The 19,749-nt window shown below is 35.5% G+C and overlaps 1 pseudogene; it reads left to right on the top strand.

Annotated features, from left to right (window-relative positions):
• Positions 1–553: 553 nt before the first annotated feature.
• Positions 554–1,113, top strand: LOC149164953 (chaperone protein dnaJ 11, chloroplastic-like; annotated as a pseudogene).
• Positions 1,114–19,749: the final 18,636 nt, after the last annotated feature.

Raw genomic sequence — 19,749 nt, 5'->3', positions numbered from 1 at the left:
AGAGGATATCTTGGCTCATCTTTCGTTCAAGTGATGAAATGTAAAAATGCAACAGCGTGAATGAAAAAAAATTACATAGCACCGTTGATTTTATTTTGTGAGAGAGAGAGTGAATTTTTAAAGCAGAGACAGAGTAATTTTTTGTGTGGAACTTAAGCGTTCCTGTTGTAATCCCTCTGGAAGAGGAAGACCTTTTTTTTGTATTAGGCAGTTTTATTAATGAATATAAGTTTGTCTGTGCATATGTAAAACTCTGTTCTTCAGCCAAACAATTTTAGCTTCACTGTGTAAAAAACAAAGCATTATTCTTTGTTCTTTTGTTTAGGAACTATCAGAAATTCCTAACACACTCACCGAGATAACAAGATTTTTTCTGAAAGGATAACAAGACTGCGCGACCCCTGAAAGCTTTATATCTGTCCTCTTCTCCGCATCTTCCTTGGCTTCTTTTGTCTATATAATTAAAACCTCACCCTTGGCGTAAGACTTCACATTTCATATCAATCTTACTGAAAGTAATACCCACTTTGTTGTTTAGAATCATATGCCAGTGATGGCTTTCTCTCTTACATTTTCCTCACATGTTTTCTCATCTAGTAAATCACCCAGCGCTGGTCATATGGGCCGCCAAACACCACCCGCGGTATGGAGCAGCTGGAGCAGAAATGTTAGATTTCAGCGGTGTTCCAAGGTTAGAGGACTGCAGGCCTCTGCAGGAGCAGAGGGGCTAATTTCAGAGCCCGGTCGCATGGAATCAAAGAATTTGTATGATATACTAGAGATAAGCCATGCCGCTACCTTAAAAGATATAAAGAAGGCTTACAGAACTCTGGCTCGGGAGTTTCATCCGGATCAGGCAACTTCCCCTGAAGGGAAAATCGAGAGCACCTAGATATTTTTGAGTATACACAATGCGTATGTCACCCTCTCGGATCCACAAGACCGTTCACAATATGACTACCAGATTTCAAGTGAAGTGCGGGGCTTCACTGAGCAGAGATGGGGTAAAGCTACCGGTGAACGAGCTCCCACATATAGATATATAGATATCGTGGTCATGTGGGGCAAAGTTGGGAAACAGACCAATGTTGGTCATCTTCCTCTGTAATATGAGTTTTGAAGGTGAATCTGTAAAGAATTGTAAAAAGAAATATGTGCATTCCTCCGTGTACATACATTCTTTTAATACAGGAATTCATTCAATAGCCCCTCTGTTATATGATAATGCGATTTGTCATGATTATGGGATTCCCGTTCAAAATCATAATAATCTCTTCTTCACTTTCTTAGAATGAATGTTGGTGGCTTACTTAATAATGGAAGAGATTACGTTTTTAAGGAGCGATTAGTTTGATAACAATTCAATGGGCAATCCCCTGAAAACTGTTGTCCATTTGAAAGGGGTTTTGTTTTTCCAAATTCGACCATTTAACATCACTCAACTCTGCAGGGGCTATGCCCCATCATATGCGGCTTCAGCGCAATTAGGTCTCTACTCAACGCATATATTTTGTGTTTTTTTTGTGTCTTAAGACAACATGACACCTGGAAGTTTTTTATCCCCTCTTCTCCACATCTTCGTCGGCTTCGTTTGCCTATATCATTGTAACTCTCCCTTAATTTAATGCTCTGCATGATCCTATGATGTATCACTCTTTTGTATGCTTTTAGTGATCGATCCTCCAACTTTCGTTTATCCATAGTTTCAGCAAATGATTCTTCAGAATATCAATCTTATATAAAGTAGTATTCTGGAAAAATAGTTATATATCAGTAATGGCTGCTTTACTTGTATTTTCCTTGAATGTTTCGCATACGGTGAATCGCCAAGCGGTGGTCATATGGGCAGCCAGTTATCGCCTGCGGAATAGAGAGAGCAATGCAAGCCTCTTCTGGCCTAGGCAGTAATTTCAGAGGTAGGTTACTTGCCTTCAAAGAAGTTGTATACAGTTTGAGTGGGTTTAATATACAGCTTGAGTAGGGTTAAGAGGTGTGTTTCAGCCTAAAAGGTCACAGGTTCAAAACCAGAGAGGTAGAGTATGTATGCCTTCATAGACTTAGCAGTCAAATCCCTAAATGGAGGTAGGCCCCTTGTCCCATAAACAGGAGATCTCTCATACATCAATTTGGTGGTGTGTGACTTGGGATGACCTTAAAATTAGATAACAATAATGAAGTACTGGAAATTAGCCCTACAAAATCTTAAAATTAGATAATAATAATGAAATACTAGAAATTATCCCTATGTCTAAAAAGAGTTTACAAAAAGCATTCTTATCCCATAAACAAAAAGCTGATGCTGAGTTTCCAACAATAAACAATGGCATCTATAGGTTTTTTTGGTTATTCTTATATTGATGGGGATTCTTAGAATATTTTTGAAATTGATGGATTGATCCCTCTTAATTGTTATAATAAGATATTCCTCAAATATACATTCAATTGTCATAATAAGATATTCCTCAAATATACACTCAATATAAATTCACAGTTTATTTGAGCATTATTTTAAATTGCAAATTTTTAGAATATATAAATTCACAGTTTATTTGAGTATTATTTAAATTGCAAATTTTTAGACTATTTAAGATTCTTAAAATATTTAAAGATATAATAATTTTAGTCCCTCTCCTCTCCTCTCCTCTCCTCTCCTCTCCTAATCACCAGTTTCCAAAATATTTCATAAATCTACCATCAATAGTTTTCATTTTTCAAAATATTTCCCAAATCTACCATCAATGGTTTTCAGTTTTCAGGGTACACAATGCGTATTTGAGTCTTTAGGTCCATGGTACCGTGATTAATATAAACTCTAGTTTTTGGGCGTTGAATTTAGTTGGATCTTTTGCGATAGTAATCTAATTCCAAAGGTGTTGAATTTATTCTCATCTATCTAATTCCAGTGTTGAAATTATATGGACCGTTAATTTTAGGAATGTCTATGGAATCGAACTGGTCGACCAATGGACTGTGGTCATGTGGGGGCGAAGTTGTGAAACAGGTCAGTGTCGGTGGTCTTCCTCTGTAATATCAGTTTTGAAGATGATTCTGTACAGAAAACAGTATTGAAAGAATATCCGCATTGACTCGGATTAATTATTTATTGAAATTTATTTAATTCAACTTTATTTCCCTTTTGTCGCTTTATTTTATTTATTAGGAGTATTTTAAAGTCAGTTTTTGTTTAAGGGATGTGATTTTATTTGTTGGTCGTTAGATAAATTTAATTTTTATTATTTTTTTAGATTATTTAAATTTTATGAAAAAAGGTTGAAGGTGGGAATTTATTGTGGAAGTGATGGGTGTTACATTATTTTAATAAATATTTAAATTCAATTGAGTTTAAAATATTATTAGTGACATAATTTCAATATTAAACAAATTATTTTTCTATTTTACATATAAATTAACTTTAACCTAAACCTAAAATAGCAATTAAAAAATATATAATTTCATAAATCAAATTTCTAAAAAAAATAGTATCCTCATGAGATTTGAAGACTTCTAAATTAATATAAAACCCCTAAAAATCTACTATAAACCTCACACTATATTTAAATTTTTTATCATGATTTCTAAATTAATATAAAACCTCTAAAAATCTACCATAAACATCACACTATATTTAATTTTTTGCTTCATCAAATTGTAATATAAAGTTTTATATTTTTAGTATTTATTATTATAATATTATCTAAACTATTTTTAATAAAAAAATATAATATAAAGAATATAAAGTTTATATTTTTACTGTTTATAATTTTGAAGTTTTTGTAATATGGTTAAAAAGATTGTGTGTTTATTAAATAATATTTATAAAGGGGAAAATTTTTAATTTCAAAAAAATTATAATAGTTATCTTATTTTTAAAATTTCAATAAATTATTATTTCTTTCTTAATGGAAAATATAATTTTGTCAAACTACTTTGTTGTTATAAATTTTTTATATTTTCAATTGAATTTTAAAAAATAATACTTTTTATTTAAAATTTTAATTACAATGAAAACAAGAGTCATCCGGTGGCAATGTGATTGTCTCTACCTATATGACCCTTATTTTTTAATATAAGATTGCAATAGAAAAAAAGTTGTGGGAGATTATGGGTCAGAAGATCATAATTGAGGGATTTGTTGACTGCTAGCTCTAACAAAATGAAAACCCAATTTTCAATTACAAAAATTTCTAGTTATATTTTTTGAATTTTATTTTCTTTATTTGTCATTTACATCTCTCGTTAATAATGCTTTATTTTTTCTAATCATAATAAAATTATATAGTTTTATATCTACATTTTAAATAAAGAAATGAATCATAAAATTAAAAAATCTATTTAAATACTTAAAATTATTTATATTAAAAGTTTTATTTTATTATTCAAACAAGATTTGTTGAGATTGGAAAGTACTCTCTTGGTTAAAAGCATTATTTGGAACTATGCAGTTATTTAGAAATCAAACAAAAACTAAATTTACTAAATAAAAAAGAGTTTTAAGATATGATTTGATGATTATGCTTTTTGTTTATTTTTTTAGTTTCAATATCATTTCATTTCATGATTTTTTTCCAATAGTATTTAATATAGTGGATGTTAAGTGAAGTATGTTGATCTGTAAAAAAAATAACTATTAATAAATAAAACTAATATGAAATGAATCATAATAGAATGGTTAAGTATCAAATAATACATACTTAAAATTTTCCAATAATACAATTTGTGAATGCACAATAATTTGAGTGCTAATTAGTGGGTTACTGGGTTCTATTCTCCCAATATTATGGAAATTACCAATGCATGTAAATCTATAAAATTATTCTAGAAGCATAATTGAAACAAATAACTTAATTTCAAATTTTTGGAGAAATAATGATTCTTCTTTGCACTGAGTAACCACTCTTAATGAAGTTTGAAAAACCACTCAATATTCGAAAGCAGTGGTATATTCACAATTCACCATAGTCAAGAAATTTCCTGGTTTTGGTTCCCATGTTCCTTAAATTCGAAGGGCCCACTTTCTAGCAAAAAAAATTGAGCTAACAATCAAGTGAGAGTTTTGGCTAAATATTTCAATGGCCATTACTCCCATGAGTAGATCTTTCAGTGGTTTGTTGTTTTTTATTTTATGGCAGACAAGGTCAAATTCCTGATATATTTGAACTTAGAGGCCAATGTCAATAAAACTTATTATGAAACTCAACATGCCAAGTTACACATTGAAAAAGAGCACTACTCTGCTTTCAAATTTCAATCAATCACATGTCTAGATTCTGTTTTCCAAGACAAGTGAGAGGGACAAGTGAGAGCAATTGACAACTCATCTCTATATCCAAATCTTCTAATGGTAACCCTGACATAATTTTTCTGTACTTGACATTAACTAGAGAGAGTCTTATAAATGGAAGACTTCCAGGATTCCTAAATGTCTTTCCTCTAGCCAAATTGAATTTTTCATTATGTTGAATATGTCTCTAATCACCTATAATTTTTTTTATTTATTAACAATTACAAGTAATAAATTTTCAATAGAGGTAAATATTTCCTAACTTCATCAAATATTTGTCAATAATAAAGAGAAAAAAAAACATATATAACTAAATAATATAGTATGTAAACTCTTTTGATTTCCAACCATAAAAAAAATAGTTTTTTATTAATCTCTTTCCTAGTTTAACAAATTAGAGGTTAAGGTGGTAATTCACTGGAAAAACATTTGGACAACAAAGAAATGACATTGCTAGCATATTTCGAAAATTTATTTATATAATATTTAGCATGGATAACAAATGCTCAGTGAAATTTCCAAGAACTTATATGCGAATCTTCACTTGTTTTGTATTTGCTATCTGTTATTTGCAATCGTCACTTGTTTTGTATTTGCTATCTGTTATTTGCAGGAGTAAGAACCATAAAAAAATACACAAAGTTAAGGTGTCACTAAGAAGTTATAGGCCATTCCAGAAATTGGGATATATTTGCCATTTTGTGCTCAATTCTTCCTTGATTTCTAAGGTCCTACTCAGCTTAATTCGAAAGATCCATGATGTTTTTCTCCTAACTATTAGTACCTGTTCACCTGTTCGTATGACAATAATGACTTTATAGACCGTGTCATAATGGCCTTTGTGTAGGAGATTATCTATAATTATCGGAATGTCTAAGAATAAAAGTATTTTTGTTTTCCTACCGTTGTTACAGTAGGGTCCTCGGGCCCTTGGAGTTTTATTTATTTTGTAAGAGGTTGAAAGGTATTAAAGTTGCGAGTAGTGTGCATCCCATGAGAATGTTGAAGAATATGTGACCCGTCACATTTCCTTCAAGCCCAATAGCCATTCTCATGATTGTTCCCAAACTAATGCTTAATGCCTTTGGTTGAGTTTTAAATTTTTCTCAACTGCATGCCTTTTTTATATTCAACTCTTATAACTCAGTTACCATTCAACCTAACTTCAAAACATGTTTAAAAAGCAATTTTGATTTTACAAAACTCCATTTTTCACTGATCTATTTAGGTTTTGTTTTTGTCACATGTTTAAAAAGCAATTTTGATTTTACAAAACTCCATTTTTCACCGATCTATTTAGTTTTTTTTTGTCATAGTTTAATTATTCAAGGTTGTGGAGGTTTTTAAGGTATATTTCTAGTTAAATTTATTCGAAATTCAATTGGAATTTATTGAAATCATATATTTGATTCATAAACTCTGCACATAAATTCAGATAAAGACTTAAAAGTGTGAAATAAAAATAGTATTTTTAACCTATAACTTCAGTTTGAAAAAGTGTAGGAGTTCAACCTCATGTGAAATGGATATTACTCCATTTATTATTCAACATATAGCTATCAAAAGAATTGGTGTAAAGAAAAAATGATGACGTTTGAATTAGGATCCATTGCATAGGACTTTTAAAAGTTGATGGTAGATGCTATGTTTTATTTGTTTAAGTGACAAGATACAATGATCATTCAACTACTAGAAAGGATACTGCCAATTTTAGATGCTATTTAATGTCCAATAATTACATCAAATTTTATGAGGTTGTGAATAAGAGTACTCTACAAAATACATATTACGGCACATAGTATATATCATATACTACAAGATAACCACTTGTACTCAAGAAGGATACGATAATATTGGGCATTGTTTATAAGGAAATATCATCTTTTTCAATCCCAATTAAATTTATAGAAGGTTAAGAAGCCATAGGATGAAGAATTAAGATCCTTAATTGTTACATGGAAGAAAATGATCTTCCAGTATAGGGCACAATTTCCACCAAAGGAAGTACTTGAGATGAAAGATAAATCTATATGAAATAATGAAAAGGACAAGGAAGCATTAATTTAATTAAATCCCTAAAAGTAATGACATTTAAGGATGCCTCATAAAATAATGACACAAAACATAAATCTCTGAGACTAATGTCCTCAATAAAGAAAGGGGCATCGTAATATACATAACCATAGGACATAACACCATCCAAGAGTAAAGGAATAAGAGAGCTTTGGGTTTTCAAGGGGTTGAATCCATATATACATTTAAAAACAAATTTTAAACAACATAAAACAAAGATCCAACCAAAAACTATTTCTCTAAATTTCTAAAAAAATAATAATTAAGCAACACTTTATTTTTGTGCCACTACATTCTACATAATAAAAAATAATCTCTTTTCTAATATTTCAATATTATATTTTAGTTATCTAAATAATAAAATCAGCATATAAAGTATAGTACCATCATTATTTTAATAAATTTACCCTGTATTTGAAGTGGCTTTCCTTATGTGAATGTCTTGCAAGTTGTCCTTAAAGAAGTATAGTTCACATAAAATTTCTTATTATTTGTTTAAATTTTAAGGAAGTCTAGTCCACATAAAATTTATTATTATTTGTTTAAATTTTAAAAGATGTCTAGTCCAAATAAATTATTTTAAAAGATGTTCAAAGTTTATTGAGTATGGATCATTCATTTTATTCAAAAGTACAACTAAATTCAATATAAATTTCATCTATCAAGTAATTAAAAGGTTCTTATAAATTACAACAATCTTATAATTTTTAAAATAAAATAAAATTATTGTAAAATTTTATATTTAAAAGACTAGAATAAACCTTCGAACGCACAACCTAGTGTTTTGAAAAGCAGTCTGCATGGATATAAGTTCTTGTAAGAAGTCACATTAGTGATATTTCATAGCCTCTTCAAAATAACTGTGATGCCCGCTTTCGGGGATGATAATTTGAAGCATCCATTTGGAAATGTAATTTTCATATGTTTTCCGAGATGATAATATGTTTTCCACAGATGGTGCACTGAACATGAAATTTCACACCAACATTGTTATGAAACCAGCTCACAAAAAGATAGAAAAGATAGACCAACGCCTTAGAATTCAACCTCTTCAAGGGGGCAACCTCCTTTACATTGCATAAATAGACAATTCTTAAATGATTCAAATGACAAAACCTCCTTTATTTATATAGGAGTCTAAGGAGTCACAATATAACCTAGCCGACCTAACAATAATAATATAAAGTCACAAAAATAACCATAGAGGGATTCTATGGGGCACAGTAATAACAATATGGGGACAATAGGGGCACAACAATATTAATAAGGGATACAACTACAATAGTAATGGGGTAATCACTAGTATTATAGGGACCTAACATGCCCCTCTCCTTCAAACAAGTGTTGTCCTCAACGCTTGAGTAGTTCTGGATGCTTCTGTATAAAATTCTCATCCTCCCATGTGGAATCTTCAGTGGATAAGTTCTTCCACTTGATGAGATACTCCGAACTTGATCGATTTTGTAGCTGTCAAGTTCTTATTTCTGTGACTACTTCCGGTTCCAATATAATTTTTCCTTCCTCGTTATGTTCTGGCAATATTGTTTGAACTGGGATCTTGTCACCTATAACCTTCTTTAAACATGAAACATGGAAAACTGGGTGCAATCAAGAAGCTGCAGGAAGCTCGAATTTCTATGCCATAGTACCAATCCTTTGCAACACCTTGTATGGACCATAATACTTTGGTGATAATTTATTATCCTTCTTAGCTTACTTGAGGGACATTTATTTATATGGTTTTAGCAATAGGAATACCCAATCACCTACATCAAAACTTATTTCGTTGCGATGTTGATCTGCCTGTTGTTTCATTCTATTTTGTGCCAACACGAGGTTATCCTTTGAGAGTTGGAGAACTTGTTGTTGATGTTCGATGTGATGTTCCACTGCTTGAACCTCAGAATTTTCTCTTAAATATGATGTGATGGATGATGGCTGATATCCATAAAGTGCCATAAATGGGGTGATTTTTGTTGCTATATGGAAGGAAGTGTTATACAACCATTCAGCCAGAGGCAACCATTTGACCCGTTGTGTCTGTTTATCAGATACAAAGCAACGAAGATATCCTTCCAACCATTTTTTTTACTATCTTAGTTTGCCCATTAGATTGAGGATGATAAGATGAGCTATGAGCTAACTAAGTACCGAGAGAAGAAAATAACTCTGTCCAAAAATTTCCCGTGAAAGTGGGATCTCTGTCACTTACAATAATCTTTGGGTTTCCATGTAGCTTTTGAATTGTTTCCATAAATATAGTAGAAACTAAACTGGCTTTAAATGGACGTGAGAATTCACAAAACTGTGCATACTTGGTAAGTCTATCAATTACCACCATGATGACACTCTTTTCCTTGGGCTTGGGTAAACCTGTGATAAAATCCATTGAAACCTCCTCCCAATGTTAGCTTGGAATGGATAAAGGTTGTAATAGACCTGGGGTATTAATTGTTTCAACTTTATTTTGTTGGCAAACCAAACATTCCGCCACAAACGTTTGAATATCCAATTTCAGGCCATCCCCCAAAAAATTCCTTCTTAACCCTATGGTAAGTTTTTAAGAATCTTGAGTTCCCTCCTAAGGGAGAAGTGTGCAATTCCATAAGAATCTTTTTTTTGAGTTGGGAATTCTTATAGAGGTATAAGCGATCTTTGTACCATAACAAATCATTTGACAAGCTAAATGTATCAGATGTACTGGAATCTTGTTGTAACTTTCGAATAAGTGCCCACACTTCTTCATCATTCTTCCATTCCTCCCTTGCATCGTTTATCCAATCTGGTTAGATAATAGAAATGGTGCACAACAATGCTTCCACATCCTCATCCTTTCTTGAGAGTGCATCTGCCACCACATTATTCTTCCCTTTTTTGTAGATGATTTCAAAGTCATAACCAAACAACTTTGTGACCTACTTTTGTTGCTCTTCAAAGGATAATATTTGTTCTAAAAAGTATTTAAGGCTATCATGATCAATTTTTACGTTGAAGTGTCTTCCCATTAGGTAGGGTCGCCATTTTTGAAGTCCATGTAGTATTGCCAACATTTCCTTCTCATAAATAGCTTTGTGTAAAAACTTTCCCTTGACTAGACGACTTTCAAAAGCAATGGGTCTTTCATCTTGCATTAAAACAACACCAATTCCATTTGCTGAAGCATCACATTCTACAATAAAGGTTTTTGTGAAGTCTAGTGTAGCTAAGACCGGTGCTTGGCACATTGCCCCTTTAAGATGTTCGAAGGCCTTTGTTGCTTCTAGAGTCCATGAAAATGCATATTTCTTCAATAATGTTGTTAGAGGTGCTACTATTCTCCCATAATTCTTAACAAACTTGCGATAATACCTTTTCAACCCGAGAAATCATCACAGTTGCTTTATGGATGTGGGGATTTTCCATTCCTTGATGGCTTTAATTTTTCTAGGGTCTACCTTAACTCCTTCATGAGATACAATATAACCCAGATATTGCACCTCTAGTACTCCAAAGAAACATTTGGATCCTTTTGGATATAATTGTTTCTCCTCCAATAGTTGTAGCACCCTCTCAACATGTTCAACATGATCCTTCCAAGACTTGCTGTAGATTAGTATATCATCAAAAAATACTAACAGAAATTTTCTAAGGAAGGGTTTGAAAATGGAATTCATCAAACCTTGAAATGTAGAAGGTGCATTGGTAAGGCATTGGTGAATGGGAAACTTATCTTTAATAGTGAGCTTGTTGAGCTCCCTATAATCTGGACACATGTGCCATGATCCATCCTTCTTGTGCAACAATACTACTGGAGCAGAGAGAACTTTGACTAGGTTGAATTATACCAACCTCTAGCATTTTTGCAACCATACGTTCAATCTCACTCTTTTGGGCATAGGGATATCTGTACGGCCTGATGTTTGGAGGAACACTTCCTGGAATCATATGAATACCATGATCATGATCACGAATAGGTGGGAGACCTTTGGGAGTCTCAAATACCTTGGAATGATTATCCAAGACTTTTTGGAGATTTGGAGAAATAGGTGATTCTGATGTGGAAACATCTAGTGAACATAATTGTGCAAACACACCACTTTGTTCCTTTCTAGAAGTTTTGTCATACTGTTAGAGCTAATTATCTTTGCCGGTTTCCCTGCAATACCCCTTAATTCAACTTCCTTTCCTTCCATAGAAAATTTCATGAAAAGTTCTTGAAAATTAAAATCTATTATACCCAAGGATTGTAGCCATTGGACTCCTAGTACAACATCAACACCTCCCATTGGAATGGAAAACACTGGGCTAGTCAATACATATTCTCCCATGGATAGCTTGACATTATGGCACTTTCCAGAGCAATTTATCGTTCCTCCATTTACAACCATCAATTGACACTCTGGTGCTGGATATAGGAAGCAATTCAATTCTTTTTCTATCTTACAATGAATAAAATTGTGGGTACTTCCTGTATCAATCAACACTATTACCTTCTTCTTCTTGATTTTTCCTTCTATCTTGATGCTTTGAGGAGTGGTAATTCCAGCCAATGCATTACAAGATATGGTTGGATTCATTTCTTCTTTATCTAGGCTTTGTTCCTGGAGTATATCCTCTTCTTTTGACCTTTCTTGATTCTTTTCTTCTTCCTCTTCGCAATCTATGTAGAATAATTTCTTCTCAGCACGCTTATGACCTTTAGTGTATTTGCTATCACAACTGTAACAAAGCCCTTTTGCTCTTTTTTCTTCCAATTGTTGTGGTGTCAACCTTATAGGTTGTGGAATACTAGGGGCAACAACACTTCCATCTTTATAGTTGTGAGTGGTATGCTTCCTGGTTGCCATAATTTTGATTTCCATTTTTCTTGCTAATCTGAATGCCTTCTCTAATGAATCAGATTCCAAAAGGTGAACATCATGTTGGATACTATCCTTTAAATTCCCTATGAACACATCAATCCTATGCTCCTGTGGAATACTTTTTACCCTTATGTTCAAATTTTGGAACTCCTCAATGTGCTCCATTATTGAACCCTTTTGTTTGAGACTTATCAATTGGCTAAAAAAAGTGTTACTTTTTGTGTCCTCATAATGTGCTGTCAATTCTTACATAAAAATTTCCCAAGTGATAATTTGTTTACGATAGCAAAGCCATTGATACCATACAAACTGATTTGGTTCTAAATATAAAGTTGCAATACTCTTATAGAAATTTTTGGGCACTGTAACCCCAAGCATAAATGCCCATAAACCAAGGGCTCCTAAGTCACTAAAGGTGTTGTTCCAAACCCTAAAAGAAGAAGGTCAACTGATTACAACATCTCCCAGAAGTTCTCCATGAAAAACTACTTAGAACTGGTCAAAAATGGACCATTTCACCTGCTCCATAGGAAAAGTGTGTTGCATCCCACCTAAATACACACAGTAGGTGTGTTGCACTTCAAAAAGCACTTCTATGGGGTGCGATGGGCGAGAAGGGACAAAAGGCAGGGTCAATCCACAAGGTGGAGAAGCATGGAATCTTCTAGAAACTTCTCCTGTGACACTTGCCTCTCTGAATTCAACCAGGGATGAGTAAGAGATCATCAATCTCCAAGTGGAATCAAGAACTATCAGAGGGGAGACACTAATCAAATCTCAAAAGCTGACTCACCTCCCTTGCAGACATCTATATATGGATCCCTCATCCTAGATATCCAAAGGTTGGAATTTTGCATCTTGTAAGGAAGTGTTGTTAGTTTCTTGAGACTACATCATAATGTTGGGTGATCTAATATTTTCATGAGGTGAGGAGGGGCTCACTTGTTGAGAGGATGATGTTGGGTCAGAACAATCGGTTGTAATTCTCTTGGCTCTTTCTTGATTATCGATAAAACTATTCAAGTTTTCCTCCATACACTTGTGTGATTGATGTTTTATGCATTTGTGTGGTTAATATACATCAGATCCTATATTTCTTATGATAATAGATCCATGTTCTCGTATAGTGTTATTCTTCTTTGATTCGACAGGTATTCTGTGAAGCTGGGTACGAAAACAAGTAGCAAAGGACTATCAGAAGAGAGAGGAATCGAGAAAGGAACCAAGCGCAAGACAGAGGTTGGTCTCCTTTATTCTTCTCTCATCTATCTTTCATAAAGGAAAACGAAAGTAGTTTTAGTTTGTTTGTTTCTAAGGTAGCTACCAGCCTTAGTGGGATTAGCAGTTCTGCATAGACACTATTCCCGGTAACAAAATGGCAACTCTGCTGGGGAGCAAGTAGATTGTTTGTTCATCTACATTTGTTTACTTTATAAACTTACAGATAGAGCCTGAAGTCAAGCCAGCTAGCCTTCAAACTACATTTGCTATGCAAGTGCAAAGTAGATCAACGTTGCTTCAGTCACTCTCTGGGTTTTCTTTATGAATTAAAAAATTGATTTACAAGCTCTCTAATTGCCCTTGTGGTGGCTCTAGTAACCTCCTTAGATCTACCACTGTGATTGATTTATTGATTACCACTTTCTTGGCTAAAATCCTTGAACTGAACTGCAAACTGTGACCCAGAACTCAATCAAAGTCTCGTCCCTGGTCCAGCGCACTTTCTGTTCTGTGAATATCAAATGCAGTGCACTTCCTGAGTGTAGTAGGTGCGTTGCATTTCAGTTTCACTGTGTTACAGGTGCACTAATCAGACAAGGCCTTGTTGCTAAATTTTGGTTTCTGTGTTCATTCTTTTTAGCTCTATTCAGGAGTTTTGCTGCGTGTAGTGAGTACACCTCTGTTTGAAACCCCTTTCCTTGTAGTTATTCCGCCTCCATTGTGCAAAGAAATGTAAATGTTTTTATGTATTTTTTTGAGTCATTTCCATTTCTCCTTTACAAAGAAGTAGCATAATTGTACTGTCGTTTCTTGATTTGAAAGTGTCACAAGTGTCGTTTTCAGTCATAGAAGAGAATCTGATTGTTCCTGATAGTCGATTACCTTGTTACTCTTGTATTTGATCTGAATTAGTAGTTTTTTCTAGTGTCGAAAGCAAGTTTTTAATTCCAAATCGCAAAGTGTTGTCATTGTCCTCATTTTGTCTTGAAAAGAAACTTGTTAGTAATTGTCGCTTTGAAAACTAATTCAGATTTGCGCTTAGCTTTCTTTTTATCATTTACACATTAAGAAGCCTGAAAACAAATACATGCATGTGGATTTGCATTTAGACTATTTGTTGGTTTGATTTAGGACAGTGCATATAGTGTGTGCTCTTTGCTCTTTGTTGAAAGAACGCCATCTCTCTTTCCTTAGTAGCTAGGATTTGCATTTGCAAAAAGAAGATTAAACGACTATTTATCATCTTAGATTGCATTTTAGGAACTGTACATCTACATCACGCGGTGAACCTAAAAGGCAAATTTCTTAAGCAAGATCAACCATAAAATAAATTTAATGAATCTAAGAACACTTTGGAACCTAACAAACAACATCTAGAAGTCTAGGCTAGAGATGTATTCCGGCGTCGTAAAGCCTGGTAATTATTGTTTTCACTGTTGGTTGTGTGATTCCTCCACTTTGAGACGATAAGTTCCAGTACGGACTTGTGCTCCCACGTACCGGCGAGTATATTTTGCGAGACCACAATAGGCTTAATCCTTTATCCATAGGAAGCCATGTCTGACTACCTATCAATCGCAATGCATCGAACACAACATTCGGCAAGATTGACTGCCGTACCATAAAAAGTATTCTACAGTTTTGCAATTGGTTTGGTAATCCCTCTATCTAGATTTCTAGAGTAGTCCCTTTCGTTCCTTTTCAGACTCCTTAACGGAAAAGGTCCATCTGAGCACTTGTCGCCTCAGGCTCATTAAAAATCGAAGGCGACTAGAGTCATCTTTTGTTTTTTCTCGACTCTTTAAAATTGAAAAAACAAGTTGTGTCAAAGCGTCTAAAATATATTTTAAACGGAATAATTATCACCTTTCCTATGTTGGTCTTAGGTTGAGGAAAATGGAGTCCACCAACCAATGAGTTCCCCTTGGAGGAAATCCTAGTCCCTTCTCCTCTTGGGGAGATGTTGGTGCACCCCATATGGCCACATTGTCACTTCCAGGATTGACAATTGGTTTGCTCGTATGGCTCTTCTCAACCTCTGTCGTTCAGAACACCGCGCTTCCTGAACAATCGAGTCAGCAACTAAACGATTCCAGAGTTAACCTCCAACCCTCTACTTCATCCAACTCTTCCTCTCCTCCTTCCTCTTCTCTTGATGAAGCTGGTAAAGCCAAAAATCAGGTACCTGAGAAGAAGAAGGAAAAGAAGAAGAAAGAGAAGAAGAAGAAGGAGCCAAAGGCGAAAAGGGGCAACCAAGCATCGTCTAGCAAAAATCCACACACTGCACCGACCACGCCTAAATCGCCATGTATCATTTGCAAAGGAGACCACTATCATCGAGATTGTCCTTGCATCCCTTGGATCTTAAGGGACTGGTCTCCTCGTTTGCACAATCCAGTGTCATCAACCTCTGATGATCATGTTGAAAGTACACTGTCAACTAGTGAAAGTGAAGCCCCTGGACAAAAAGGAAAATGTAAATTTCCTTGTAAACTATGTGAAGGCGATCACGCCATCCACCATTGTCCCTTCTTAGATGAGGCTAAAAGAGTTTTGGACGACCGTCCAGTTTCATCGTTACGGCTCCCTCCTGGATATAAGAAACTCTTGTCGAGTCCGTCACTAGTTGAAAATCCAGCTGACACGCCCTTGTGGTCGGCCGAAGTATCTATCATTGAAGAAAAACCATCTGAATCCATACCAGACTAAAGTCAAAAGGTCGAGGTAGCAGTTGACTCAGTCTTACCTTCAAAGGTTCCATCTTCAGATGATACAGTCACCGAAGAGAACAAAGATGACACCGTCCAAATTCTTTTCGTAAGCACAGACTCCGATGAACATGGGGGCAGTTTACCTGTTCCTTTACCACAGGAAGGAAGTTTTTCAGAGTCATACCCGGCCATCTATTCGGTCCCACCTCCACGCACCCTGGTTGTTTCCTTTGACTGGAATCTACTAGGCAGACCCTGTTTACCGGCTAGTGTACCATTTCAAATCATTGCTCAAATATATAGAATGGTCATGTCTGGTACCATCAAAGATGAAGGGGCTTCTGTGAGTATCCTTTCCTCAACTGCTTGGAAAGCGCTTGGTTTGCCATCGCTTTTGCCTGAAATGAGAAATCTAACAAGCTTTGACAAAGGAACTAGTCGACCATTAGGGATCCTTCCGAATGTGCCCATTACATTGAGAGGGAAAACCATTCACATGAACATAATGGTAGTCCAAGGACCCCTGGATTATAATCTACTCCTTGTACGAGACTATATTTATTGCATGGGAGCCATTGTCTCCTCACTCTTTAGAGTAATGTGTTTTCCGCACGAGGGAAGAGTGGTCAAGCTCATAGACCAGCTTTCATTCCCCAGCTCATGCATAGGAAATAGTCATATACCATCCCTGAATGATCTTTTCACGCAAGGAATGTCTCATCAATCCCCAGTCTGTCCACTTGATGAGCACAAGTGATTCGGGGGACATGACTAAAACCCAGGGGGCATGTACCCTAGTCTGCTTCGGCAAGAGAACCTTGGGTAAAGGGTTGATTTTTGCGAGGGATATATGACTAATCTGGTGAACCCTTACTTACAAGAAAATGGGAACAGACTGGAATAATATACCTTCGTTAAGGTTATGCCGAGTGACACCACTCCCCTTTGCCTATTTCGATAGGCATCGCCGAGAAAGAATTTTATCCGCTACGCGGATAAAACTTTCGTGGTAACTTGGAAATTTTTCTCTATACCTGGGGGCATGCAAACCTTTCGGTGTGCAAGCAAAGAGCGACTATTTATTTTTTAAATTTGTAGGTCCTCTAACCCTTTAAACTCGTAGGATTATTCATTTCCTAACTTGCATAAAGAAAGGATCTAGAGAAAAGCTTTGTAAGGTGCAAGCTCCACAAAAATGGCATATTAGATGAGACATCCTTATTAAACGACTGGATCGAGCAGTTTTAACGTGAGCTTCATGCTCGTTAGAAAATAAATATAAGCAATGAGCAAGTGTTTCCCCTGGCATTTAAGCTCATTTTAAAATAAAAAATGAATCAATTTCCAGTAAATAACCATCGTGAATGTAGTACTTTAGCCTTTGAAGCCTTGGTCGTGTTCTCATCATCACCTCCACTTTGTATTGGCCGATCATTCACCTCCACTTGATTGTTTACCCATTTTGAGGAACAGCTGCAAAGATTGATCTTGCTAGCCATCCTTGTAACACTGTCGTGATTGGAAAATTCCAAACCTTACCTGGAAACAGCTGCTACCCGAATTTATCACTCGTTCCTCAAAGACGAGTCTCCTTTAAGCTCTTTTCAACTAACTCGTAAAATATGAAAAGATTGCCGAGCCATTGGCCTCTCCAGCTCGTTAAAGTGACCGGAAGTGCTATCCCTCCTTTAGATTTTAATCTTTTTGGACCTGAGGGATTACTACACAAAAAGATCGAGCGCTTGTTTTGTTCGGCTCGTTAAAAGTACCGAAAATTCATCCCTTCTATATTATTTTATACTTTTTCGGACTTAAGGGATTAGATGACGAAAAAGGATTTTTTGAAGTTTCCTTTACGTCCCTTTTTAGACTCTCTAAAATTGAAAAGGACCGAGTTATCTTTGTTGTTAAACTCATTAAAACCTAATAGTGACGAACTTGTCCATAACAGACAAGAACGAGTTTCACTATCGCTAGGCTCGTCAAAACATAGCGATGGGTTTGCCCATAGGGAAAATTATAAAAAAAGAATATGTAATCCTCCTCAAGCTTGACAAAAATAAAGAGGTACTGGTCAACAATGATTGCGGAAAAATTGGGAAGAAAACTTGAAGAAACTTTGTTGGTAGCAAGTCGCTCTTGAACATGACACTTTCACTCCGCATCCAAGTCGGGTTGGGTTGTTCCATTCACTGGTCACATCACCATGGTTCCATCACACCATCCACATTTGGGGTTAATGCTACCAATCCATTATGTCAGTGTCACCGATATGTTCAAGAGAAGTCGCTCAGAGAATTCACCTGTGTCTCACCCACTGCAATACATTTACGCTCCATTCTTTCATGACCGCCACCCTGAACCTTATATCACCAGATCGTTTTCACCTCCATTAAAATCATTTGCTCCGTTCCGTGTCATTGACGTGGGATTCATTAAGGCCCTCTTATGACGGATCGCTTCTTGTCGACATCAGCTCATTATCCAAGAAGTCGATCTAGGAACAACCCTTTCAGTACTTTGAAGCTTGCATGCCTCAATGGCAAGTTTCTCACTTCCGGCGATAGGTTTACATCAATGGCTTTCGACCAAAAGATTTTGTGTGGTGTTCGATGCCAAGTCCCTTGTTCACACCACGTGAATTTTACTGCAGTACCTTGAGGATCATTATCATTATCGGTGATTCCTCTCGCGCCTGTTAACAACTTACATCATTGGTTGGTAATCAGGCAATGTCTTTCCATGTTCGACTCCAGAACATCTCTCACATGGATCGACTTGTACTTTGAGTGAAGATCGAACGAGATTGAAGACCTCGAATCTAGTTTCATCCATCCAGGCTGCGATATATATTGAGGAAAATAAAGACATCAAATGTACATTATTGCTGCATAGATAATCATCCAATCTAAGGGATGATGGCTCTACCAGAATCATCAGTCTACACTCAGACGATTGTCTGTCTCATGTACATGAAAAATGAATTTATAAAGCTGGGCATGGGGATGTCCTCCTCGGCTAGATCATGAAAATATTATGAAGATAATGTATTGTATTGTATCTTATTACAGGTCTCCTTCCAGCTTGAAAGAACTTCGGATCCTCATGATAAAGCATTTCACCCGACATAAAAAAAAATTAACGACCTCATGCTTTAGGGGGCAACTGTTATAGACATTTTTTGGCACTACAACCCCAAGCATAAATTTCGATAAAACAAGGGCTCCTAAGTCCCTAAAGGTGTTGTTCCAACCCCTAAAAGAACAAGGTCAACTGATTACAACATCTCCCAGAAGTTCTGCATGAAAAACTACTCAGAACTGGTCAAAACTGGACCATTTCACCTGCTCCATAGGCAAAGTGTGCATCCCACCTAAATACACACAGTAGGTGTGTTGCATTTCAAAAAGCCCATTCTATGGGGTGCGATGGGTGAGAAGGGACAAATGGCAGGGTCAATCCGCAAGGTGGAGAAGCATGGAATCTTGCAGAAACTTCTTCTGTGACACTTGCCTCTCTGAATTCGACCAGGGATGAGTAAGAGATCATCAATCTCCAAGTGGAATCAAGAACTATCAGAGGGGAGACACTAATCAAATCTCAAAATCTGACTCACCTCCCT

This window comes from Pinus tabuliformis, chromosome 5_1, assembly GCF_031772625.1.
Source record: "Pinus tabuliformis cultivar Carrire ecotype Pingquan chromosome 5_1, CPIR1, whole genome shotgun sequence".
Lineage (NCBI taxonomy): Eukaryota > Viridiplantae > Streptophyta > Pinopsida > Pinales > Pinaceae > Pinus > Pinus tabuliformis.
The sequence above is the reverse complement of the archived record's forward strand: the minus strand, read 5'-3'. Positions and strand labels throughout refer to the sequence as shown.